At 35.4% G+C, this 27,148-nt stretch overlaps 1 protein-coding gene across 48 annotated transcripts in view; it reads left to right on the top strand.

Annotated features, from left to right (window-relative positions):
- The window catches only part of PTPRD (protein tyrosine phosphatase receptor type D), a 1,281,778-nt gene that overhangs the window by 813,056 nt on the left and 441,574 nt on the right, over nucleotides 1-27,148 (top strand). For 47 of the 48 annotated variants that reach the window (XM_063321198.1, XM_063321199.1, XM_063321203.1 and 44 more), the window contains one exon: nucleotides 8,299-8,342. The exons of the other annotated variant lie outside the window; for it this stretch is intronic. The gene's annotated coding sequence lies outside the window, so the exon portion shown is untranslated. The remainder of the gene's footprint in view (nucleotides 1-8,298; nucleotides 8,343-27,148) is intronic. 48 annotated transcript variants of the gene reach the window in all.

Consider the following 27,148-nt stretch of genomic DNA (forward strand, 5'->3'; position numbering starts at 1 on the left):
AAATAGATTGGGGTGCAGAGAAGAAATAAGGTGTCAGTCAAAACTAAGCATACAGACATAAGCTTCCACAACACAAGAGCAGTCATGTGCTTTCTTAGCTTTTGTGACTTCAACAGTTACTTCTGCGTTTGGGGAGAACAGCAGACAGATGTTTTCTAGAGATCATACTCTTAAGTGACTCTTTACAAGTCTCTTTTAAAGCCTGGCAAAATCAAGAACACAAGTACCTTGCAAGATGCAACAGAGGGTAGAATGGCTTCAAGGAAGGATCCTAAAGAGGCAAAAAACTTTGCAGCTGAACACTGTAACTTGGCCATTCCATTCCCTTGTGCAAACTGTTTTTCTTCAAATTTATAATTTCATCTCTGTATTTTTCTGTAGCATAGTGGAGGTCAATGTTTTGTAGTCAATACTGAAGAATGAAAACAAGAATTATATGCACATAGGGTATTGTAATAGTAAAGTCAATCTGCTGCAACTGTTTTTCAAGCCCTCCTGTGTGGATATTTTTGTCTAATGGCTTCTGCTGATCTCCTTTCTCTATTTGATTTATAAGCAGGGAGCTGTCCCCTGAAATGACTGAGAATGACAAGATTTTATAAACGAGATTATACTATGAAATATTATTGGCAATACTATGCAAATTGCCAGAAAGGCATTAGACTGCAATTTAACTAGCACCTAAGAAAGAATGTCTATTACATATGTGACACACAGCAATTAAAGAACTTGTTCATTTGCATGCAAAGTATCTATTTCATTATTTTACTTGAAGCATATACTTAGTTGCTTTTGAGATAATGGTACTCAAATTTATAACATTAAAGAAGAAAGAACATCCTGAAAGAGTCCATTTTAAAGGTAAAGGGGCAATGATCATCTGTCTTTGGTAGCCTGAACTACACACAGGGCTATCAGCTGACTTCAGTTATATCCCCTCAGTAACAATTTGATAGGTTCTATTGAATGCCTGATTATTCTATAGAACAAAATGTTCATATAATAGTACCAACATTATAAAGTCAGGTACTTTATTGATACTTTCATGGGTTAGAGCTCATGTGCACAAAGAGTAAGTAAAGTCACTTCACTGTTATATGGTGGATAAGAAATAATAGATCATCCAATTTTCCAAGACATGTTTCCCCTATCTCTTACTAGCACACTTCTATCAACACATTTAGATATTCGTGGCAGGTTAATATGGGCCATTTTCACCTGGCAACAGCATCAGCCCTTAGCAACAGTGTGTGTGTATTCAGACTACCAGTAGCACTGAGCCAAAACGGAATATCAGACTATAGAAACCTTTGGACAATGTATGTCATGAATTTTCAGATATTATTTTGCCTTAGCAACAGTCTCATTTCATTCCCTAGCAACTCTGAATAAAAACTCAGTTTTGTTTTCTGCTCAAAATTGCCTCTTGGGAAAAACTAAGAGGATCCCCTTGTTAAATTTAATGAAATTCAGTGTTTCGCTTATTCCTAGTTTAAGATAAACAGCAGAATTCAATATTGCACAGTAGTGCTCTACATCTACACAGTATGTCATGGCTTGAGAGTTACGAAAATTAAGGTGGTAGAGCTGTATTTTAATGTTATTCTTTTACTTCTTTATACATACTTGTATACAGCTACTATTTCACAAATTTTTATTAGTATTATACATGTACAGAAATCATTACTTTCATCTATCAAGCTTCTTGCATCCTGCCTGAGCAAGCTTTTGTATCATTTGATAACAAAGGCCTACGTATTCTTCTACTGGAATCTTTGAGGAGAAAATACATTGTCCCTGAAGGGAGTAGTAAGTCTCCACTGCTATTTTATTGCCATTCATACGTATGCTGTCTACTTACCCATTGGCACAGAAGTATCAGCTAAAATTGTACAGTAGGCCTGTTATGATGAACATCCACTTTGATTGTGATTAGATTTCGCAATATTTCTGTAGTGCAGCAGATACTTATCTTGTGGTGGATACTTATCTAGCAGTGGTTCCTCAGTGTGTTAGCATTTTGTGTGATTTTCATTTTCTGCTATTATCTCACCATATTGAAATTATTCAATTCCTCTTTTCTCTGTTTAAAGTGCCTCCTGGACTCTGTATTTGAATGTTTAAAGAAATATGATCCCCATTGCATTCTTAAAAGAGAGTAATTGACATTGTGTTAAAAAGTATTTGTGTATAGTGTAGAATTCAAATGAGAAAAGGAAAGGAAACAAAAAGCAATGTGAATGATCACAGAGCTTGTTAGTCCCATTTGTGTCTTCTGTCTGTTACCTGTGTCCTTACTCCACTGCAATAAAAACATATATATTTAAATACAAAGGGATACAATTAATCATCTGCATTCGATATGAACTGTGTCCTTTTTGCAATTTTCAGTGCTATCTTATGCTTACACAGCCTTCATAGTCTTCATATAGGTTTTTTAAACAACTAAATTTTACACACTAAGAATATGTGTGCTTGTAAGAAAGTGAAATACTGTGTAACTGCTAAGTGACTTGAAAGAAACGAGTAATCTGACCCACAAACACAGTAAATTTTCAGGCCAGAAAATTTTCAGTCTTTAATTCTGTGACTTAGACTTGCCCCCACACTAAGTAATATTATTCATCTTACCTCACCACACAGCACTGATCTGATTCCAAATCGTATCTACGAATGATTTTCTTTTATATGTTATACACACAGAAAAGGTATACAATACTTTTCTGTGTATGCAGTCTTTTCTATATAACCTTTCTGCTTTGGCAACCAAGATACAGAGGGCATTGCTTCTTGTTATCATGAACATGCTTTGAAATGTCTCCATTTCCCACAGTCATTTCCACTTAACTAGACTCAGTTTCATCTTATTAAAAACAAGGTCCTCCTGATCATAAAACAGCCTCATAGCAACAATAAGCTACAGCACAGGAAAAAAAAAACACAAAAACAAAGCACAAAATAAAACAACAACAAAACCCACTCAAATTCTCTCTTAATTAAAAGTATCATATTTGTTTGAATAAGAAAATATATGACAAAATATGGTGAAATACATGATTTATTATCATTATTATTATAGTTCAGCCAATCATGTTCTCTTCCTGTGCTACATTTGAGGTATGGGAATTCTTTTGGTGCATCAGACAAGAATGTGGTTTCTGGTATGACAGTTCTGTACATGTATACAGTGTTAATATATCTGGTTATGTCCTATGTTAATGTTAGCACATGAAGACCATGGAATGTTATCACATATTTCAGACGAAACAACAAGTATACCTTGCTTATCAACCCATGCAGTTATGCACACATATAAATATATTCTCAGATACACACAATCTTTAGATAATCACGAGAGTCAGTCAATATATGGTGAAATCTGGCCTCAGAAATTCCTCATGGACAAACAGAAGTCAGAGTTTAATGATATCTTATTGCCATATAACCCACTACTTCCTCTATTCTTTCTCTACGGACTTCACATCTAGTTTAGCTTCAGAATACCAAAATTACAAATTTTGCATATCAACTTTTTAATGAAAATCAAGCAAAGGAAGTCATGTAATCCCTTCTCTGGATACAAAAGCAGGTTAAGACACAAATAAATGGTAGTTTATCAAAAGAAATAAAGCCGCAAGTGCTACAAAATGGCAGAGGTGTTCTAACACCACTTACAGAAATAAATCAAATGCCACATTAAAAATTTATTTTGATTAATTTATCTTTGAAGAAAATATTAGAAAGAAATTATATTGGATGAGTGATTAGTTTATCACTTTGGGGAAAACAGGTACAATGGGTTTAGCCTTTAATAATGCATAATTGGAAAACTACTATTTGGACAGAGATTTCTGGCATGGCTGTGAAATAGAAAACTGTTTTAAAATTAATTTCTGGTGTTAATTAAAGGCCTGACTCAAACTCTCTCTGAAGACCCAGGGAAATTTATCCATTGCGTTCAGTAAATTTTGGAACCAATCCTACGTTATCTCTACCAAAAGAGGAAAATGCTGAATATTGTAATTCAGATTTTTAAAAGCAGCTAATGAGTTTGACAAAGAAAGATGAAAGATTAAAGTGCTGATATCATGAATATGGTGATGTCAAGATAGAATATTAAACCATGGTACGGACATTTATTCAAGTATGTATCTGCAGTTTGGAATAATTTCCCAAATTAGGGGAGGGTATTCAGAAGTAGTTCTGAGATTTCTCTTGATTATAGCCAGTTTTGGGGAGGACCATCACACTGGAAATCAGTCAGACAAAATCGCACAATAAGAAGATGCAGAAGTACATATATCTTATTGATGACTGGAAACCTATTTTTAAATTAGAAACAGGGGCAATACTTTTGGGGGGGGAATCAACAAAAATAGTAACCTTTCATTAAGTGGAAAAGTCTTGCCATGTTCTACACAAGTCAGGAAAACAACTGGTTACTGTAAAATATTTACAAACATTGTTCTATAATGTAATATACCCCAAGAGGTTTAAGGTTTTGCATGTCACTGATCAGACTGCAGCTAACATGAGTTAAACTAATTTTCCTGGAGTGGATCCCACAGTGTGTATTGCTGTTGTTAATCATTTTATTGATTGAAGTTCATCCCTGTGCAGAGGACCTGTCCAATACCCATGGAGAGAAATTAAAACTTGCTCCTGCAAACACTTAAGCATCTGCTTATTTTTGCATGAGTAAGGAGCTCTCTTCAATTTTAGCAGGCTTGCTGATGTGTATAGACTTCAGTGTTCATAAATGTTTCATAGCATTTCTGAACATAACTGTCGAGAAAGACTGTGTTCCAAATGTGTAGTGCATTTATCTTGTACTGGCCGTCAGTGTAATGGTGAATTTGCATTAAGTAAAATGTTTGCTCTGCAGAAATATAAAAACTTTGGTTGCTTGACTCCATTATTAGTATGTATTGTGAAGACTGAAAATATGATTCTACAGTCCTTACTTTGACTCAGAGGACATCTTTTATTGACAATAAGCGGACCAACATGTAGAGGTGCAATAGCACTGAAATTAGCAGAGTTGTAAGTGGTACAACTAGTACTAGTACTAACCTACAACAGCAGCATTTGGTGCAGTGCTTTTGAGTAAATTATTGCTTGAAGAGAAACTGCATCTGTAGTCTTTTTCAATAATAAATATAATAAAAATAATAAAGATTATTGGAAAAGGTTTTATGTTGCAAGCCTGAAAGCAAAAAGTGTGTTAGAAGGCCTACTAAAGAGGACAGGTATCTTAATACTGCTGGTTTTTTTTTTTAAAAAAAAAAAAGAAGCTGAAAGAAAAGGTTATTCTACCAAGAGTGGGAGAAATGGAAATGGATAGAAAGACTGAGCTGCTCCAAAGCCAATTAATATTTTTTAAATGGTAATTACCATGACTAGAGAGAGTGAGAGAACTACTGAAATAATAGATTAAGAGAGAGTGCAAAGACTGGTGAATGATAAAGAGAACACATTACATCATTTTTACTGGAAGTACTTCATATGAAGTAAACATCCAAAGGGCAAATTCTAACTGAACCTCTTCAGCAGTGGAGGTCTCCAAGAAGAGTTGAACTGGTGCTTTGAAACTATTCTGATGAGTGGAACAGAAAATTCTCCAGGAACAGAGACAGAATTCTTCATTTATTTTAATTACATTTTAGCTCTCAAGTACAATAAAGGCTACGCCCACTGTTTGCCCATTGGATATTTTATTTATGCAATGGCAGCATATTTAATTTACTTTTCTAAAAATACACCTTTCCACTAAACTATTTTTTAAAATACACTTATATTAAAATACACTTACATTATTTATTTTTATGTTTTTGGAAATACATGGCCTAAATTGCCTTAGAGCTCAGTGACATTCCTTTGCTCAATGTATTTGACACTCAGTTAGTCACTTGTATTGAATCCTTACTGGAGGAGCTAAACTATGTATAATTTATGTCTCTTACCCTCTCAGTAGAGCTTCACTTTGACTATTCACATGTGAAAAGTTACTCATTCATCTAAGTATATGCAAAATCTTCCCTTTAGATTAGGGAGTGGGAGATATTTCGGGGGGCGACATTTTTCTCTCTTTTATTGAACTTTCTGATGAACAGCTAGAGTAATAAAAAGCACTTTTTAGTCTTTAAGTGGGAACTACTATTTATTTCACATTTCGCTAAAGCATCTGTAAGCATATGGCAAGAGGATGGAAACTGCAATGAAATCAAAAGCCATGTTAACATGCTTCCTGAACAGACAATATACAAAAAAATTTACTCAGCTGAGGTGTTAACTTTTTGACTCTTCCTTTTTGTATGAATTCACCATTCCTCCCACCCAGGAATGAGAGAGTTTTTTCCCTGTCAAGCATCAATACAATATTTCTGTAAAAAGTAACTTTTACATGTTCTCTCTCTCAGGGTTTCATGCACATCCTAATGCCATTTTATAAAAAAAAACATTTATAAGAGAACTGGGAAATATATCATAATAAATTGTTAATACCAGTTTAGAATACTTTTCCCTTAGATGTCTTAAAACATACAGTAAAAGTACTGTGGAGACATAAAATCAGATTCTCTTCAGGATCTATGAACCAGAGCTAGATCCACGGCCAGATTAAAATGAACAAGCAGTGAAGCTATTTTGTTGACCTTGGCCTGGCGCAGAAGCTTCCATCCAAACTGAAACTACAAAGAACAAAACAGAACAAAAAAATGTGTTGATGGTTGCAGTGTCTGCTCTAGGGCCCTGGGGCACCTGCTGCACAGAGAACAGATGCTTGGATTTGCTCCTCTTGATTATCTTCCTTCCATTTTTGTGTCTGCTGATGCAGTCTCATAAACTGAATGAAAATTGGCTTTAGCCATATCTCTTCTATTCATTCTTCTTCTTTGGGCAGCAATGTGGACAGAATATAGACGGCAGCACGGTGCACATAGGATGTATCCACTGTTTCCCAGCTATGGGAAAGGTTCCAGCCCAAGGTCCAGGAGGATAAGGTATACCTAAGCCAGCCCATCCTCCACTCCTGTATGATGGGAGAGTGAAAATAGTCAGGCAAGGCAGGAAGATCTGATTGCCCGTTGTTGGACATAAAAATACGAGTATCAGAGGCCTTCTGCAACAGTAAATGCATGCCAGTTTCACTTCTCTGCACAGGCTTTTAACATTCACTGACCACGTTTCCATAGCATTACTTTAATTTTCAGAATTTTAAACATACTGGTGTTCGCTAAGGAAAAATGTAACTGTTTGCTTGTTTCTTTGTAAAATGTATGAAGTGGAAGATCTGTTCAACCAAAGAATTAGATTGTTCCAGAATTGTGTCTAGCAACAGCATAACGTTAAAATAACAGTTCTCTCTACAGAGCTTCTTTTAAGATTCACTAAAAAAACACTAAGAACTTTGGTACAAAACTGAGGATGAGTAAATCTTCTCTGTGGAAATATAATCAAGGAAAGATTTCTAACCAGCATAAGTCCTTGCCTGTGCTATTTACAAAACCACCCAAAAGTCCCTTCTCTGTCTCTCTACCAAAAATTATCGACAGTAGTTATGTAATTGTCTTTCAATTAAATAAACAAAAGGATACTGATTTTAAAACCTTCAACTGCAGTTCAGAATACAAATTTAAATTGAAGAGATTCTGCCTCTATGTCTTGAACCTGATAAATTCTGTCATTGTTAGATCCTTCAGAAGCAAATATATCTGCTTAACAGAAAGGTGCAGCAACTTCTAAGAGTAACCTCTGCTTCAGAGCTGCCTCCAGACCTCACAGAGGAAGTCTCTGTAAGGTTTTTCACTACATTAGTAAAGTATTGGATTGAGTTCTTTATTCTACATCTATTCTTATGTTTGCATTTTCTCAATTTGAAATTGAAAATATTTATTGATTGCATGCAAAGAACAAACATTGTACATGATACGTTCTAAGCATCAAGGCTATAAATATTTCTCTTCCTACAGATTTGACAGTGAATATCCATTTCTACACACTGAAAAATGTTGAGTTTATGTTTTTATAAGTCATAATTTGAAGGATAATTTTTTAGTTCTTTTGTATTATATGGATTTACTGTTTCATAGATTGAAAACAGGAAAAGTATGTGACCTTTTGAATTGTATAGAAATCTTTGCTGTTAGAGATTGAATGTTCAATGAACAGAATGTTTCCTTCACTTGGATTTAAAATTAGAAGGTAAAAATGAATCTTGCTTGTGACAATTTTTAACTTAAATTCTCTAACAGAATAATGTATTATACCACAAAGTTTTATTTTGCCTGTTTTTCTTAGGTGAGAAATTCAGTGGACAGCAGCAAAATCTACAAAGATTCAAAGTAAGATTTCACATGCATTCACTTTCTAAATGTTCCTTGTTACAGATTTTTGCAATGTTAGTTGTTTTTAAAAGGCCTGATTTCTTTTCGTTTGGGTTTTGTGTTACAAACTACAAACTTCCTTCTTCTTGGCAATATTTAATATGTCTTGCAAAGTGTATCCCTTTTGAAATTCCAAGATGTTCTTCTAGTCAGGAAGCAGAGCATAATGCTTGGATCAGCAGATCATGTAATAAACTCTTGTATATATCTCCTAATGTGCAGGACTGAGATCATAGTTCAGGTTTTGCAGTGTTGGAATAAAAAAAGTCTTACTGCTGTGGTGTGATTCCTAAGGTGTGCTATACATTAAATGGAAGTTTAGGGAATGCATGGGATGAGTAATAGCAATAACAAAGGGTACTCAGCACTTCTAGCCCTTCTGTTTCATGTGATATCTCACACTAACCTTTGTACAGTGAATAATACTTATCTGTAAAGGCAAATTAGGACTGGAAAGCAGTTCACTGATAACTGTAAGAAAGTATTCTACAAGCTAGAGCTGTATGAAAAAGATACATCAAATCTTTAATACTCTTTATACCTACTTTGTATAAGGTAATATGACTGTTAGGCACATACGACCTGATCTATCTGCTTTATGATGAGGCAGGGTACTCATTGACCTGGCTATGAAGTAGATAAATCCCTAGTGAGAAAACACGTTATGGCCAGTAAAGCATCACAGCAAATTTGTGATTATTTTATATGTGTACAAACAGTTTGGCAATTTATAATAAATTCTATATATTATACAATATATGAATGATAATATATAGGAATTTGGGGGTTCTTGATCATATTATGAAACTGATAAATAATTCCTGTATTCAAGGGAAGTCTTCAAGTTTCAGACATTAACCCATTATGTTTATCACATTTATAGAAGAACTGAAAAAGGTGGTGAAAAAAAATACCACGTATTTTTCTGGAGTTATTAAGTTATTTAGAGAAGTAAAACAGCTGAATTCATTGTGGAGAAAGACAGAAGAATCCTAAGATGATGGAGTGAATGGATAACAAATTGCCAGATGAAATTCAGCACGCAGTGAACATGAAATGATGCTCCCTGAGAAAAACAGTCCTAATATCGGAAGCACACACAATTTGAAGGTGGTTAATTTCCATTCAGAGTTAGATAGCTCATCTCAAAAGTAAAAGTACAACAACATTAGGCAAGATGAGGAACACTTCAAAAAAGATGATCAAAATAATAAGTCTGTGTATGTGTAATGACTATATACCTAGTATTTTTCAATCAAGACTAGAGATAAACCAAGGAAAGATCAGACAGAGGTTTATAAAATCATGACTAGCGTATAGAAAATAAAAGAAGGGTACAATCATTCATTTTTTCTTCTAGTACAAAAACTACAGACCAAAAACTGAAAGTAGCAAGTTCCAGGTTCAGAATGAATACAGCTTATAGGGAAGTCATTAAATTCCTTGGGGGAAAAAAAAAAAAAACTATTAGGGATTCAAAATTTTTTATAGACTCAATGGAAAGCCAGAAAAATCACATAAAGCTGTAAATATACTGATACTCCCTCTAGCTTCAGAAAGTCCCTAAGCTTCAACTGCGTGGATACATGGCCAGGGGTAGTATCACTACTTATTTGTGCTGTTCTTTCATTTCCCATAATTTCCATTATTAGCCACTCAATAACCCATGGGAGTTATTTGTTACAAATATCTCTGGCCATTCTTGCTTTTATGGTACAACTCATAGAATATGCTATCAACTGGAAAGTAACTCATAGAAATATGGCTACTGAGTTAAATAAGTCAGCAGACACTTTCATTAGTTTCTTTCTAGCCTCCATGTTTTGATGGAATTTCATAATTTAAGTCACTCTCAACCTTGTGTTAAACAGCAGTGGACATATCAGAAGACTGGAAAAGGCTTGCTGTTAATTATCAAGTTTCAGCAAGATTTGTCCTTGCTTAGTTAAATTGCATTGGGTATTCGCAACAAACACAAACTATGTTTTGTACAGGCCTCAACAGAGGGAGCTATTCTAAGCTCCCTTCTGTAATAGACTTAATGAATTGTCAGTATTTTATTCTCAGACATTCCTCACTGAGATGTCTAAAGAAAATAACACCATGAGGAAACTGTTACTGATCAGAAGGAAAACTGACCACACCAAGTAAGAAAGGTTATTGTGACTCTAGGAATAAAATGGAGCTTATAAACATGAGTGGGACAAAATGAAAATAAGCTACCTTACTAAGACATCCCTCTGTGATCAAATTAAACCGGTATTTAAATTTTGAATAGAAAAATTATTTTTTAGAGTCTTCTCTTTAAAAATAATGCAACAACTGGGGGAACTCTGGGAAAACTCTTTTTTATGTTTGTTTTTTTGTTTGTTTTTTTTTTTCTGTGGAAAGAATTAAGTACTAAAAATTGCAGTATGAAAACACTGGACAAAATGTGAGAAGCTATTCTTCTCACAACCACGAAAATCTCTCTTGTTTTTTATTTTTACTTTCCGTATTGGCACTAGCTGGATAAGTTTCTGTTCTTTCTCGCTTATACGTTGATAAGGGATTGATGAGCACACACACCACTGTACTCTTGGACAGGGGCTGTACAAAGGCTCTGTTTATCTGCAAGAAGTGCTACTTAATAACATCAACCTTGATTAGTACAAGACATTATATTAAAATTTCCTCTCTCTTTGTCTGTTTACGTTTCAAGTCAGAAAGAAACAATAGAGACAAACTCTGGAAGGTGGTGTCTAGAGCTAATTGACTAGCATATTTAAAGTGGGTTGTCGTTGCTTAGAAACATTTATTGCCTTTAACAGAAGCATGATTATTAAATAGTCTGCAGGCCAATGTAAGACAACATGTTTTTACAAGAGCAAGAAGCACAGTGAAAGATGGTCTGTGGCTTAATATTAAGGGGAAACATATTGACAAATAACATTTATTTTTTAAGCCCAATTAAACAACATTGCTGAACGAATTTTGAACAACGCTTATGCCAGTGTGTTAAACTGAAACCCAGTGTCATAACGACTGTGGGCCAACTTGCTGTTTATTCTGTAAGGCTCTCTGTTAATTCCAGCAGTAGTTATTTCTTCTCTGTGGCTGATCTTGAGAGCTTGCAATTTACTTATTATAGTGAAGTGCATATTACGTAGGAAGAAGCTGATTATGGAGATCAAAGGACACTGAGATGTTTAAAGTGCAGTAGCCTTTGATTATATAACAGCCTTGTAACAAAAAATCTTAAAAGTGAGGGAATACTCAAAGCCTGAATTTTGTAGTGGATATTGAAAGCAATATGTCCTACAAAGGTACTGATATTTCCAATACAGATGATTTATTAAAAGTACCTAAAATAAATCTAATCTACAACAAGTTATATTTATCTGTTGAAATCTCATTGTCTAATTAGACCAAAAAAGTGTAAATAACACCTGTGATGTCATTTGTTTTGGGATCTTCCATGACAATAATGTTCAGTCTTTCTAAAGCATGTGTCAAATTTCTTCATAAAGTATTGTTAAAATCTCAGGAAACTTTGATTCTCTAAGTAATGTGTTTCTATTTCCCTGCTACACATGAAACTGTTCATACTTCTGTTGCAGCAATGATGTCACTTAAAATATTGAATATTCATGAAAGAGACCGATATTATAAAAACTAACAGTTTTATAGTACACCTTTTTTTTTTTTCTTTAGCCTAGTACAAAGTATTATGTAAAGGGTAGGACGAGAAGAATTCTCTCCTTTCTGATTGAGATTTAGATTTAGACTTAAGTGCCCAAGTTCTGTAAAGAAATAATATAAATCACAGGAACATTAAAGAAAGCCTGGCCCGTACATGAATTAGCAAACGAGGTCTGTGATTTTAACACGGACATTTAACTATGTAAATTATTCTACTACTTCTAACTACAAAAATTCTAACTATTCCACAGCAAATTAATAACTGTTAATACTCACCACAAAAAAAATAAGGTGAAAGGAGTGAGGGGAAGACAAGCCACATAAATAATAAATCAGAAGCTACAGTGTTAATCAAAAACACTATAAGGGCTTCAAAGAAAATGTAATCACAAATATATGATTCTTCTAGCCTTCTTAGTTATTGATCATGAGAAGACATTATAAATGGTGAAAAATATTCAGTAGTTTACTGATCAAGACTTAACTTCTTTGATTACTTCTTGAGGAAAGGTTATGTAGAAATAGACAACATTTTGATCCCTATGGACTTCTAATGCAAACTTCCCTATACCACCAGTAACAGGGACTAAGTTCACAATGAAAACAGGAAGAATATTTAACCATAAAATGAGAGATAATAACTTCACACAAAACTCTGCCATAAGCATTAATTGCTGACACATACATAAAGTAAACCACTGAAAAACTGGAATAGAAAATACCATCCAAGCTCCCTAGCAATGTAAATAATTGTTTGTTGCCATACTATATCAACAAAGTTCAGTAGAAAACTGTATTATGCAAGGCTGTAGTATGTCTTTAACAAACAACAAATACTACTAGAATAAAAAACAAAGTAATGTTGGCTTTATTTCCTGTAGATTAAATCCTTTTTATTTTATAATTTAATGGAAGGCCATTAAACAAAACTATTATTGGAAAATACATAGTCAGGAACTGTATTTAAGAGAATTGCAGTTAAAAGCATATTACACCTCTGGACAGCAATAAAGGAAATGGGCGTGACTTCTTCAACCTCAATGAGTCATATGCCCTTTTTGGCTTGAAAAAACGATCATTTTTTTGGAAAAGGTTAGGGGTTGTTGTAAGACAACTCACAGGGATATAAACTTGTCATAAGATATTTCAGAAAACAGAATCAGCCTTATCATTTGATATTATGTACTTAGTATTTTCACATCGAGAACTTAATTAACCAAGTTCATAGATGTAATTGCTAATATGTGTTACAGAAGTCATTAGGCTCCCAGGATTACAGCACTGAGTTACCTGGCAGCCACCAAAGAGGAAACATTCTTCAGATAGTTTCTGTGATTTTCTATAATTTGTTCCTGCAGTTGCAAGTGTGGATTCTTCAGTGTGTGATTTTTTTGCTTTATTAAAATGGCGCATTCAATGATGACCTAAAAATTTGTGGGATGATAAGTAATGCCTGTCTCACTCCGTCAAATTTTTGTTGTTATTCTACTAGAGCAGACCAAATAACTTATTTTTGGTGTTGTAAAATAACCAGTTGGGAAAGCCAAGGAAGGATATCATTCCGGTTCAGATAAGATGTGCTTAAATTTAATGAATATTTTAGTCCTTTTCTAGCTATGAGAAAGTGAATTACCTTTAAAAATAAAAACAGTACAAACATTTTTGTATAAAATTAGTTGGAATTATATACCTTAATCTTTTGGACATATTCTTACATTGTTGTTTTCCATAATTTGAACTAATTTGACTATTTTAGAATGAACTGATAAAAACATTTCCTCAATGACTACTATAATAATAAGATTCTAATTATCATTATTACTTTAAAATAATAAAATATTTCAAAATTGAGAAGGAAAAGACTTCAGACTGATTTATTAAAAAGGCTTGACTTGTGAATTATCATGTTAAAAATTGGTTGGAAACGTCCATTAAGTCAATTAAAATGGGAATAAGTATACAAAAATTAAATCAAATGGCAAGTTGTGCCCTTTCCCATGTTATTGATTAGCTCACTCTACTATATTGCCACTAGTGCATGACCATTTACATAATTAAAACCTCTTCATGTCTAAGTTTGCATAAAGGCACTAAGAACCTGTTTCTGCAGCCATTTTAACTCTCATTACTGAGTTCTGAATATATGATCATAACACCAAGGGAGAGATTGCAGTACTTACGCACATTTAAGTTCAATGTGAACCCTTGCCATTTGCATAGAAGTAGAATTCAATTCCTCGTGGGGTGAGAATCACTCTAATTTTCCTTCATGTATCAATCTGTAACTTTTATTACAGTGAATATGTAGATTTGAGTTCTACCATTTTTCAACTGGATAAAAGAAGTAAACCAGGTCTGGAGACATCTTAAATGTGTACCAGCTGATCATCTACTCCATTTAAGGGCTGTGTCAGCACGGACCGCATAACTGAAAGACAGAATCCACATGTTCCAGTGGCTCTGAATTAAGCTGACATGCTACCTTTGTGTTTACAAGGCAGGAAATTGGCTGAAGCTGTGAATCTAAACATGTTTGGGACTGATTCCATGCCAGTTTTATTAAACCTGTCATTAATATGCTGCTTTCTTTTTTGGATAGATTAAACTTGTGGGGACTGAAAACCAAATTATGGTCTAGACACTAGCAATTAATGTTGTGAGTCCTGTTCTCTTGCTGTGGGCACTGTGTATCTTAATAACATGTTTAAAGTTTTAGCTTATTGTTTCCCTTGGTTGAATGCTGCTATTGGACTATTTTTTTTTTATTCTGCGGTAATCACAGGCATTAGTTCATCTGACTTCTCAGCAATCAAACTGATTATTATTAGACTGCTTAATAATACATTATAATGCTGACCTTACTATTCATTCATGGAGAGATCTATTCTTTTTCATTCTTGTAAATACTTTGTCCTAGTTTTGTGTGAAGTAACATGTTCACTGAAGCAAGCTATCTGTGCTTCAAGAGCAGTACAGCACTAAATATTTCCTTATAACCATTAAACAATGTCTGTCTGATGTAGGAGAGCGGGGTTGTCAGCCCTATAGTATGAAACCTAGTAACAAGAGAAAAGGAGTTATTCACTCTTTTTAAGGTCTTATATTTGTTCTGAACAAAAAGGCCTGGCATCTAATTAATTGAAGAAGAGGGCAGGAATTTATGTTTGATCATAAATAGAGTGTATTCTGAAGCACTGTAAACATGAAAAGGCTAATGAGTTGCTAGTATGGATCAGGTGAAAGGTTTTCAGAAGAAGCAAGGAAGTATTTAAACCATTAAAATGTCTTGTAGAGACTCCAGTTGCAGTGCTACACAGCTCTGAATGTGAGAAAAATAGTGTGAATTGCTCCAATGGGGCACCAGTCAATTTCTACTAAAAAAATTTCACTACTAGAATCAACCATTTAGCAATTCAGTGTCCCACTTCTTCTCATGAAGCTCTACTCCTACACTCCATCCCTAAACATGTTTTGGAGTGTTTTACTGTGAGGCAGTTAATACATGCCCCTTTATCATGATTAGGATTAGTTATCCCTCAAGCTTCAATTTTCTGTCAGTATTTTATGTTCATTATGACACAGATATGTGGACTAAAAAAGTAAATTGATGCAGGCGTGAGAGAGTCTCTAACACAATTTTGAAAATGGAAACCTTCTGTCTCTTCAGTATATACTAGAAGGTACTAGCGAGTTAAATTTAATAAAATAAGGGCTGAGAACATAAATAAATCCATTATAAACATACTGAATAGATGTCCATATTATAAATACATTTAGGGTGTCAATACCAGGTAGGAAAAATTAGTTTACAAGCTATAAACCTTTTATAAAACAAAGCAGAGATTAACAGATCAAATTAGAACAAAGAACAAAAATTAGTAGGTGTTTGGTTTAGTGTTTGTGTTTTTCTTGTTAACTGTCAGATGTATGAAGTCCTGGAACAGCCACCCAAATAGTGATGGGAAGGAACCAGCACAGTTTCAAGACAGATTTCAGTAAACCTTTGAGTGGCTGACTGACAGGAGAAGGGACATACCAGTTGCTGGTGTGAAAGTTCAGGAACTGGGTTTGTTGGGCTCCCCGAGGGACAAAAGGGAGGACCATTGATTTTGTCACGTCATGCATGGCTTCAGAAATAATTAACAAGAATTTTGATGTGCTATGCTGTATTAATCTCATGCTGCTTGGTTTCACTGCTTGTGAGGAGGGGTCAGAAAGACATCAACCTCCACATCCCTCATGTTGCACAGCTTGGTTTTGAGGCTCTGCGGTATTAGCCTTTTAGTGAACCAAAGAAGAATGATCAAAGCAGCAGTGATTTCACGATGTCAGGATGGTTGTTCTGCTGGTACCACTTAGAACCACCTCCTGTTTGGTGTTACTGTTAGGAAAGCTTGCTGAAACTGAATTATGAACCACACCGGATGTGGACTAAGTTTAAATACTTTTACACACAGCTTTTTCTGTCCTTGCCTAGTCCTTCCTTTTCTTTTCTGCTGCCTTCTTATTACTTACACACAAGCCATTTCAGAACACACACACATCCTTATCACTGAAAACCTGTATTGCTTCTTCCAATGGCAGCAATACTAATATTTTGCTTCCAATGCACACAGATATTTTTTTAACTTGTTTTCTGTTAGTCATTTTAAAATATACGTTATGTATTGATCTCTGTAGGGAAGTGGCTCAAAATTAGCAAGATGATAGCACTGTCAAATCTTATCTCTGGCTCGCATTATGATTTTACATTTCAGCTAAAGGCTTTCTACTCGCAGGAGAGTGAATGCCCATGGTAAACAAAGGAGCGATTCACAGTTATGATTAGAAGAAATGTGATGACTCATTTGTGAATATAAACATATCCTACAATTCTTAAATAATCGCAATATTAATATTCGCAATAAGGGGGCCATACAGGCTTAACACAGTTATCATCCACACAGACTGTGAAGTAGTACCTAAGGACCCTAGTCTATGGTAATGATATGCTATAAACTGTGTCTTCCTGTCATATGGAATACTTCCCATGCTCTGACCTTCTGTAATTACTGATGCTAGTATGTCAGAAAGACTTTCCTGAAGTTAAAAAAATACTGTATTGTTTCAATCATTCATTAAAAGACCGATTAAAGTATGTCTGAGAGCAATGCATATCTAATTTACAATTATACAGATTGTATCAGGCTTTTTCTTTTTTTTTAATCTCAAGGGATGCAGTTTGAATCCAGCCTGGAGCTTAAGTAGATTTTCTGTAAAATGTCTTCCATAAAATAAGTGTTCAATACTTCCAAGTTTTTTTTCTCATATTTTGCATTATTTTAAAAACACTTACCAATAAGTAGTTATGTAATATTAACTCGAGACTGACCAATTCTCAGCAAACATAACTTTTGTGCAAGGGTTTGAGAAAGCAAGATTTTTATTTTAAGGATTTCTTTACGTTGAATGTCTCTCTCACCTTTATCATAGGTATTCCACCTCACATGCACACATTGTTTCAGAAAAGAGGACATAAGATGACAGTAAAAATAGTCCTTTGAACTTAGTTATAATAGCTGAACAATAGATATCTGCCAGTGTTGGTATGAATAAATAAAAGCCTTGAATGTCAGTGTTTCTGATTATAAAACACACCTCTTTCTTGAAAGACGTAAAGTCAGTCATATTCAAATAAATGGGAAAATGTATTTCACTAATCAAAAACAGAGGTAGCCATGTTTACAGTGCCCAGTGGGTCACAGCACCAGAGATGCCCGCACTGGCAGAAACGTCCACCAGGAAGTCCGTGAGGCACGATGCAGCAATTTACAAGCGATCTTGCTTGGCTCTAGAAGCAGAATAGCGTGTTCATGTGGTGTTGCCCCCGAGCTATTGAGCTCTGAAAAGTGCCTGGGCTTGTTAGCTTACAGGCTGTGCCTTACTAGCAGAGGCATACTGCTTCTAGATGAGAGTTGGCTTCTGTGCAGCTCCCATGATCCCTGGTGCTGCTATGATCACGTTAGGATGGGTGAAGTGGATGCAGGTGTTTTGATTGCTACAGTGTGGGCAGTCCCATTCTTAGAGGAGAAAAGGCTCCTTGTCCTAGTGCTTAATAAATGCTGTACCACAGCAGAAATGATTTCTCAACATTGCATTAAAATTCTCATTGGCATTTAGTACAGATACCAAATTAAATAAGTACTGAATGTGGAATAGCCTTACATGATGTATAACTAATTTGGGGGCTATGAGTTTTTTCCATGTGTCCAACCAGTTAAACAGATCGTAGAACTAGAAGGAAATTTAAAATTGTATAAAATTTGCTTATTTTTTTATATATGTGGATGATATTTACTGCCTAAAAATATATTTCTAAAACTATAATTGCATTAAAAATCTGATTTTTTTTCAGAATTATAATTTTTATTACATCTTTTTATTAAATTTGGTGGTTCATATCAGCATTATGGCCCATAACTGAGCTGCAGAAAGCAATTTCATATTCAAAGGTATTGTTTCTTTGAGTATTCAGCAGAAGCTACTCTTAAGATATGTATATTCCATCTTATAATATGCCAATGTATTATTTATTCCTAGGAGTACATATAATTTTATTACTGCAACAAGTGTTTCAAAATATTTAATGAAATCTAAGAATTGAGTGCATTTTGGATATTAAATGTAAAATATTTCCCAGAATTTTTTTTCCTAAACTAACACATGTCAGAAATTCTGCTTCTAAGCACATTTTTAAAATAGTTTTTCTTACTCAAGTAGTATATTGGAAAATATCTGAACCTTTTACACCTGAAAGCAGAAAGCCAAGATATGACTGAAGTCTCTTGAGCCCCAGGAGGGAAACTATCTCTCTTCCTCAAAAACAGTCTCCTGTTTCCCTAATAATATTTTAACTGACAAATACCTATATTTGGTAGAGTATAGAGAAAGAAGTTGAACTGTTTTTGTTTAGAAATTGGGGTTCACATATTTCTTAAACTGCTTTTGCTTGAAAGAGTAGCTTGTTGTGGCAGATCTGTCTTTAGATGGGTGGCAAGAGGAGGAGGAGGAGGAGAAAAATATGGTTTTCTAAGTCCTCCACTACAATTCCGTAGACAGCTGACAGGAACTACCATCTAGCTTTTCCATACTAACATTTATCTGTAGACCATTATAATACTTACTCTTCAATTATTTTTGTGGGGTTCAGAAAGTAGTAAAAGTTTGGAGTCTACACCTACTGACTATCTGTGTGTGTGTGTGTGTGTGTGTGTGTACATTGTGAGCTTTTTTTTTTTCCTACTGGGAACAGTTACAGATATATTTTTGTTGTTGTTGTTGTTCTCTAATCTTTTCTGGTTCAAAATCAATGCTAAGGGGAAAGTGTGGTTTGTACTGGATACTGGGATTTCATTTTAGGTATGAACTTTAACTCCACTCACTAGCTGGCCTTTAAAGGGCAAGATAAATACCCATAAGTGAAAAATGATGCATTTGTATTCTTCTTAAACAAACAGAATTACGAGCTTTTAAAATCAAAGGTCATCTCTCTTTCTAGCAGTCTTTCAGCTTTTCTACTTCTGGTTCCATCAAAAACCAAGGACTTATATTCCATTACTTAGTCTTCTACTAGATCCCGTAATTTTCTGAGCCTTTAAATAGTATATACGTCATTAAGACCACATGAATTCCATTCTTTAGTTTTCCTGGGATTGGCAAAGTGAAAAACTTGCAGCAGAAATCATTTTATGTCAACTTAAAATAAAACTAATGTATTAGAAACAGTGGGAGAGGACATTTTGTTTAAACCAATAGATTTTTCCAATGGATAACATTTTCTTCTCACATTTTTCTTCCAACTTCCTTTTCAGGGTAGAAAAGGGAAAAAAAACAGCCAACAAACCAAACCAACCAACCAACCAACCAAAAAAAAAAAAACTACGGGCTTTTTCCTAGTAGTCAGTGAGCCCCATGTGTACTAAAAACTATCGTGCCTTCCCGCCTCTGTTCACACATGCCCAGTGCACCCAGTAAGACTGTAGCATGTTTCACTGAAACAAAACGCAGGCAATGTGTCCCAAACCTTGAAAGTCTTTTATTGCCTAAATAAATAAGTGGAATAAAAATGACTATTTTGTAGTCATCAGTATCAGCTGAAGCTGCACTTACAGATCATGGCAGAAGCCATCTTTAAAAAGTAATAACAGTCATCACCTTGAATCCTTTAATCCTTCTGCTCTTTTTCTTACATAGACAGCTACATCTATACAGTCTCACTGTACCCTGGTGCAGAGGTTTTCATTAGTTCTCAGCTCTATCCCTCTCTTTTCCTCTGGTTGCATACCTAGAGGGAGTTTATTAGAACACTTCCAATCCAGAAATCTTTATGTTAGAAAAAAATCTTTGAAAGGGGTACATAGTGGTTCTTATTTTAGATAACTAAATTGGTAGATTTCTACATTTAATACCAGGATTTTAGGTGGTCCAGATCCAATTGTTCCTAGTCACGCTTGTTAAGCATAGAGGCTTTGATTTATGTGTTCAAAACTAGGTCCCCATCTATCGCATAGCTATTCTGGTACAGGGTCTCCTGTTCCAAACTTTGATAAAGTGGAAACTCCCTGGAGAAGGGGAAAGTAGAGAGAACAGAAGGTTATATTACTGACATAGTCAAAGGAAAACTTCAAACTTTGTTCCTTTTTGCTAACACTTGGAAAGGAAAAGAGGACGTGCAACTCAGAATTTGAATATTTTGTTCCTTATCCCACTCCTCTGAACACTGACACAGATGATAATAGTTAAAACACATTACCAGCAGAAGGATTGTCTAACGGTAAATTTGGTCCTATATTTGTATCTGTCAGCATGTACTCTATAGCACAAGACAATTAAAAAACAATTACACACCATATTTCTCTCAGTAACTATCAGCATTTATATTAATATCGAGGTTTGTAGAAAACATTTCCATTGTCGTTTTGTTAATCCCAAATTACCTTGTTAATGAGGGAGGAAAGAAAGGGCATAAATTACCTCCAGTGTTTGCTTAGCCTCCTGAATTTGCTATTTACAGACATATTACAATATGAGAACATGAGTAGGTTAATGGTTCTTTTTTCCTCCTAGTAAATACCATTAAAATAGATCTGAGGATAAACTCTGCAGATTTAAGGATGGAAGAAAAATATATGCTATTTGCTAACGCTAATAACACTGTTATGATGCTTTTTGCTCCACAAGATTCCATTAAATTCAATAAAAAAAAAAATGCTGGAATAAACTGCTAATCAGAGATATACAGGTACATTTTCAACAAGACTTTGAAGTTTAGACATCATACCTATCCTTTTTATTTATTATTATGCCAGACAGATAAAGGTCAAAAAAAGGTGTGGAAAACCAAAATATTGCTCTACAATGAAAATACGTCAATTTTTTTCATGCACTGTTGTAAACATAATAGTTCATTTCCTTTTGTAATTATCAATATATGTAAATCATATATAGAATCACATTTCTGACTGAGCTTTGGCTATTGTCATTAGTTGTACCCAACAATTCTGAATTGTATAGGCATATTGGCAGGCAACAGGAGAGACTGAAATAGGGATTTGCTGGCCAAGGTCTGAGCAGGTTTCCAGCCTAGTGCTGATCTTTATAGGTATCTGGGTAAGATCCATTTTAGTATCTTGTCCTTCTCAAGCTATATTGTTACAGGTTAGGGACATTCCCTGAATGAAAATCTCAGGGACTTAGCACCACGGTACTTTCATGTCAATTGTACTATCATACTAAATACAGGTGACAATACAAGAGCACTGTTGCAGTAAACAATGTAAAAGATGGATTTGAATTAAGACCAAAAGACGAAATTGCACTTTGGGGAAAATAAACTGATGTATTAGATGAACTCTTAAAATCCATTTTCAATATTGTACATTGTCTGCTATGAAATTCTGTATCATTGTTGTTTTATGCACAAGTTCCATAGTTGCTACTCTGGCATTCTGTTATCGACAAGGGCAAAGACAGAGCAGTGCTCCCCTCACACAGTAATTGTTGATGTAGGTGGACTCAGAGGCTCATATATAAACACACTTTATGGCAAGTAGGGTTTGTAATTGCTAACAATATTATTTTTGTTTCTTCGTGGTTTTTCTGGAACCTGCAGCCATCTAATAATCCTCTGTAAATTGCTTCTCCCTGAGAGCCCTCTTGTTGCAGATTTGATATGTCAAGAAAATTAGTGATCTGGGACCTGCTTCAAATCTTTGCTATATGTTTTTACCGTGTGATGGGTTGCTGTTTGCTACTGAAACATCAAACTAGCACTTGTGCTAGTGTTCAAGCAAACTGACTAATTGTCCCATTTTACACTCTACAAAGTAGAATTTAATCTGCAGCAAGGTTTTTTCAGTTCTAATTATGCATAAAATAATAATACTCATAAAATTACCATGGAGGAGTTTCTGTGATGCAATGTTAATGAATAATGATGTGAATTTACTTAACACACTTTATTTAGTCATAAACTCCTCGTTGATGTCCAAAGAACTGCATAATTGTCTCCATGTGTCCTAGTCGATTTTTTTTTGTGGTGGTGGTGGTGGTTTTAAATGAATGAATAGTTATACTTTCAGTCTTTGTAGACATTAGAAAATATCAGTTTCTGACTCATTGAACTTTTCTCTCTCCAGGGCATGAATTAACTACTTGTCCACAGAAAGTAAGGTTTAAGGAATTAAGTGGTGCTAGAGAAAGTTGGTTTGGTTTTTTTAAAAGCATTTATTTTAAATACCTTGATAAATAAATTTTGTAATTATAAATGCAAATTAACATGGCTTTATGTAGAGACCAGAGGGTTTTTATAAAAAGTCCATTTTAAATAACAACTCCTGATGTTTCCATAAACATTTAAAATAAATCCTAAACAAAATTTCCCAGAAAACTCAGGAATTCCCTGTGTTTTAGGCAACCATTCATTCATCTCTCATTCATACTTTGTTAGGCTAGAACAGAAACATTTTTTTCAATTCTTTACAGGGAAGGGAAGGAGGTTTTAGTAAGTAGACCAGCTTTTTAGGAAAATTTGCCATAGGTTTGTCACAAGCAAACTGACTGCTTAGACAAGGAGCCTTCATAGACTGCTTTGTGCATAACAAAAATCTCTCATTTATGAAAGGACTATGACTATCAGATAAGAAGCTCTCAAAAGTCAGACGTATTAATAAGTGAACTTTACTACAATTAGGTTTTCTAATTTACAAAGAGGATAACGCAGATTTTTATTCTCTCTCTTGGTCTCATTCTCTCTTTTTTCACAAATATCAATTATATCTTCAACAATTAAAAGTATAGCACATTGAAGAATACTCTGTCCATCTTTCTTTTTGTGTGTCAAAAAATATTTGCCAAAAGATACCCTATCGTCTGAGGCAATCGTAAGAGATTGCACCAGGACTTAACTTCCAAACCACTTCACAGCCTCCAGCACAGAGGATAAAATATGTTGCGATTATGGTTGAAATAGTTGGCTCTTGCATGCTGAAGGCTCACCTTTTAATTGCTGATCTAAAGGATGCATAAAGGAATTACTAATGAAACAGAAAACTAGTCTAGCAAATAATTCTGTGGCCTGTACATAATAATGAGTATACCTGCTGGCAGACACTGCAAATGGCGCTAGAAATTAGAATATTTTGGTTTTCTTATTTGGTCTGCTGGAGAACAAGACTTCAGTTCAAAAGGAATTTTTCTATGCTTAAACACACATTTACAAAAGGAGATAAAATCGTACAAACTACATGTCCATACAGACATATTTTGCTTCTGACACTGTTTCTTCAGTATGCTTATTTACTAGAGCATCCTTTCTCTTGCATAATGAAAGATGTACCGTACTTGCATTCCTTATCAAATACATGAGCTATTAGCTTAATTTTTAGCCCAAGAGAAATTTCTTATGCATAAATATCTTCATTCTGGTTTATATAACCTCTCCTCCATGTTACACCTTTCTAAAATATCTTCCTTTTCCTTTTCTGAAATGATGTTTTGCAAAAAAAGTTTGAAGGATGTGACCCACTCATTGTTTATAAATTTTATTTATCATTGCAATCTTTACCATAAAATATAAGAAGCAATAAAGAACTACTAGCTGGCAAAATTCAACACAAAATATATGTGTGCACAATTTACAATACTTGCTGAATACAGTTGCTTAGAAATTTGCTTCAGAATGATAACAATTCTTCTACTTTTAAAATAGCGGGGTTCACTGTGACTCTAATAGAAACAAACCCGCTTTACAGGGAAAACCTAAAATACATTTAAAAAAAAAAAACAAAACTAAAAAAACACAGGTATTAAGTAATCTGTAAAAAAAAAAAAAAAGGGATATAACTTTAACTTTCTTCCCTAATGCAAGATAAGTTGGATGGCAATGCGAAGGTCCACAAGACAGCATCAATACATTTTTCCCTTCTGGCAGTGCTGGACTATCGAAACAAGAACAGCTTTAAACAAAAGATCTGGATTTTACAAAGTAAGGCTGTGGATCCATTGCAGCTGATGGTATGCTTTATTTCTTATGTTAGTGAGAAGTGTTGATGCAACTCCTGCTTCAAATACATGATGTTCTGTGATTGTTTTTGTAGATGCTAAAACACACTGTGCAGGTAAAGAGCGAATATGGCTCACAGACAACCAAGATGCTAAAAATAGGATCACAGATTCATAGAATGGTTTGGTTTGGAAGGGATCTTAAAGATATCTAATTCCAAATCCCGGCCAACCCTGCTGCCATGGGCAGGGACATCTTTCTCTAGATTAGATTGCTCAAAGTCATATCCAACCTGGCCTTGAAATCTTCCAATTATGGGGTATACGCAACCTCTCTGGGCAACCTGTTCTCGTCTCTCACCACCCTCATTGTAAAAAATGTCTTCCTTATATCTAATCTAAAGCTACCTTCTTTCCATTTAAAGCCATTGCCCCTTGTCCTGTTACTACAGCCTTGGTAATAAGTTTTTCCCCATCTTTCTTATAATCTCCTTTAAGTATTGAAAGACTGTAATAAGGTCTGCCCAGAGCCTTCTCTTCACCAGGCTGAATAACCCCAACTCTCTCAGCTTTTCTTCATAGGAGAGGTGTTCCAGCCTTTTGACCATTTTCATGGCCCCTCCCTGGACTCTCTATGACAGGTCCATGTCCCCCATGTGCTGGCAACTCCAGAGGTAGATGCAGTGCTCCAAGTCTCACCAGAGCAGAGTAGAAGGGCAGAATCACATCCCTCAACCTGATGGTCATGTTTCTTTTGATGTAGACCAGGATATGGTTGGCTTTCTGGGCTGCAAGTGCATATTGCCAGTTCATATCTAATTTTTCATCTACCAGTATCCCCAAGTCCATCTCTGCAGGGCTGCTCATCATTCAGTCTGTACTGATACTGTTGATTGGCCTGGCCCACGCCCAGGACTTTACACTTGGCCTTGTTGAACTTCATGAGATTTACACTGCCCATTTATTGAGGCTGTCAAGGTCCCTCTGGATGGCATCCCTTCTCTTTAGCATACCAGCTGCACCACTCAGCTTGGTGTCATCTGCAAACTTGCTGAGGATGCATTCATTCCTGCTGTCTATGTCATTAATAAAGATACTGAGCAATACCGGTCCCAATACAGACCCCTGACAGACACCACTTATTACTGATCTCCACGGGGACATTAAGCTGTTGACTACCACTCTTTGGATGTGGCCATCCAGCCAATTCTTTATCCGTCTAATAGTGCATGTATCAAACCCACATCTCTCCAACTTAGCGGCAAGAATGTTGTAGGGGACCAAATCAAAGGACTTACAGAAGTGAAAGTTAATTACATCAGTTCCTTTTCCCTTATCCACCATCCTTATCCAGTGCAGTCACCCCATTGTAGAAGCACACCAAACTAATCAGTCACATTTTGCCCTTGGTAAAGCCATGTTGGCTGTCTCTAATCACCTTCCTGTCTTTCATATGCCGTGACATAGGTTCCAGGAGGATCTGTTCCATGGCCTTACCAGGCCCTGAGGTAAGGCTGACAAATTGCTAGTCTCTAGGGTCCTCCTTTTTACCCTTTTTAAAAATAGTTGCAATATCCATTTTTCTTCGGTCACTGGGCACTTCGCCTGACTGCCATGACTTGTCATATATAATGAAGTGTGGCCCATTAATTACATCTGCTAGTTCCCTCAGGATCCTGGTATGCATCTTGTTGGGTCCCACAGACTTGTGTATGTTCAGGTTCCTCAGATGGTCCTGAACATGATCTTTATACCCTGCAATTCCATGATTTAATATCCCATGAATACCACCAGGGCATGATCACTGCAGGCCAGACTACCACTAGTCTTTAACCTCTTCAGTAATTTCCTCTGTGTTGGGGAGCAACAGGTCCAATAAAGCATTTCCTCTGGTTGGGCTATCTATCACCTAGATTAAGAATTTATCTTTGATGCACTCCCAAGAGTTCTATATTGCTTGCAACTTGCTGTGTTGTTTCTTCAGCCTGTGAACAGAAAGAAACATCCAACATCCTCTCCTTGATCCGGTAGCCTTCAGTAAATACCCACCATAAGGCTTCCTTTGTTGGTTTGGCCTCTAATTTTTACCTGTGAGCTCTAGACCAGTGCATTAGTGTTTTTCAATGACAACTTTTTTTTCACAGAGAGGGCAATCAATCCCTTTTTTCACCTAGAGGGTAACCCCCTCACCTTTCCTTCCTTGTCCTTCCTGAACACAGAGGGCAACGCCCCCCTGCCTGCTCCTCCTGAACAGTTTATAGCCATTGATTGCAGCTCTCCAGTCATATGATTCATCCCACCAAGTTTCAGTGACACTAATAAAATCATAGCTTTCCAGTTGCTGCAATGGCTTCCAGCTCTTCCTGTTTGCTGTATGCATTAGCGTAGAAATGCTTCTTCTGTTGGACTGCCAACTGTCTCACCTTTTTGGCAGAACATTTTTGGAGGGTTGGGGGAAATACCTCACTACTCCAGCAGGTGTGTTTATCCACCCTGTGGCTTGTGAGTACACATGTGTCACAGCTTTCGGCCCCAGTACCTAA

This window comes from Chroicocephalus ridibundus, chromosome Z (genome assembly GCF_963924245.1).
Source record: "Chroicocephalus ridibundus chromosome Z, bChrRid1.1, whole genome shotgun sequence".
NCBI lineage: Eukaryota > Metazoa > Chordata > Aves > Charadriiformes > Laridae > Chroicocephalus > Chroicocephalus ridibundus.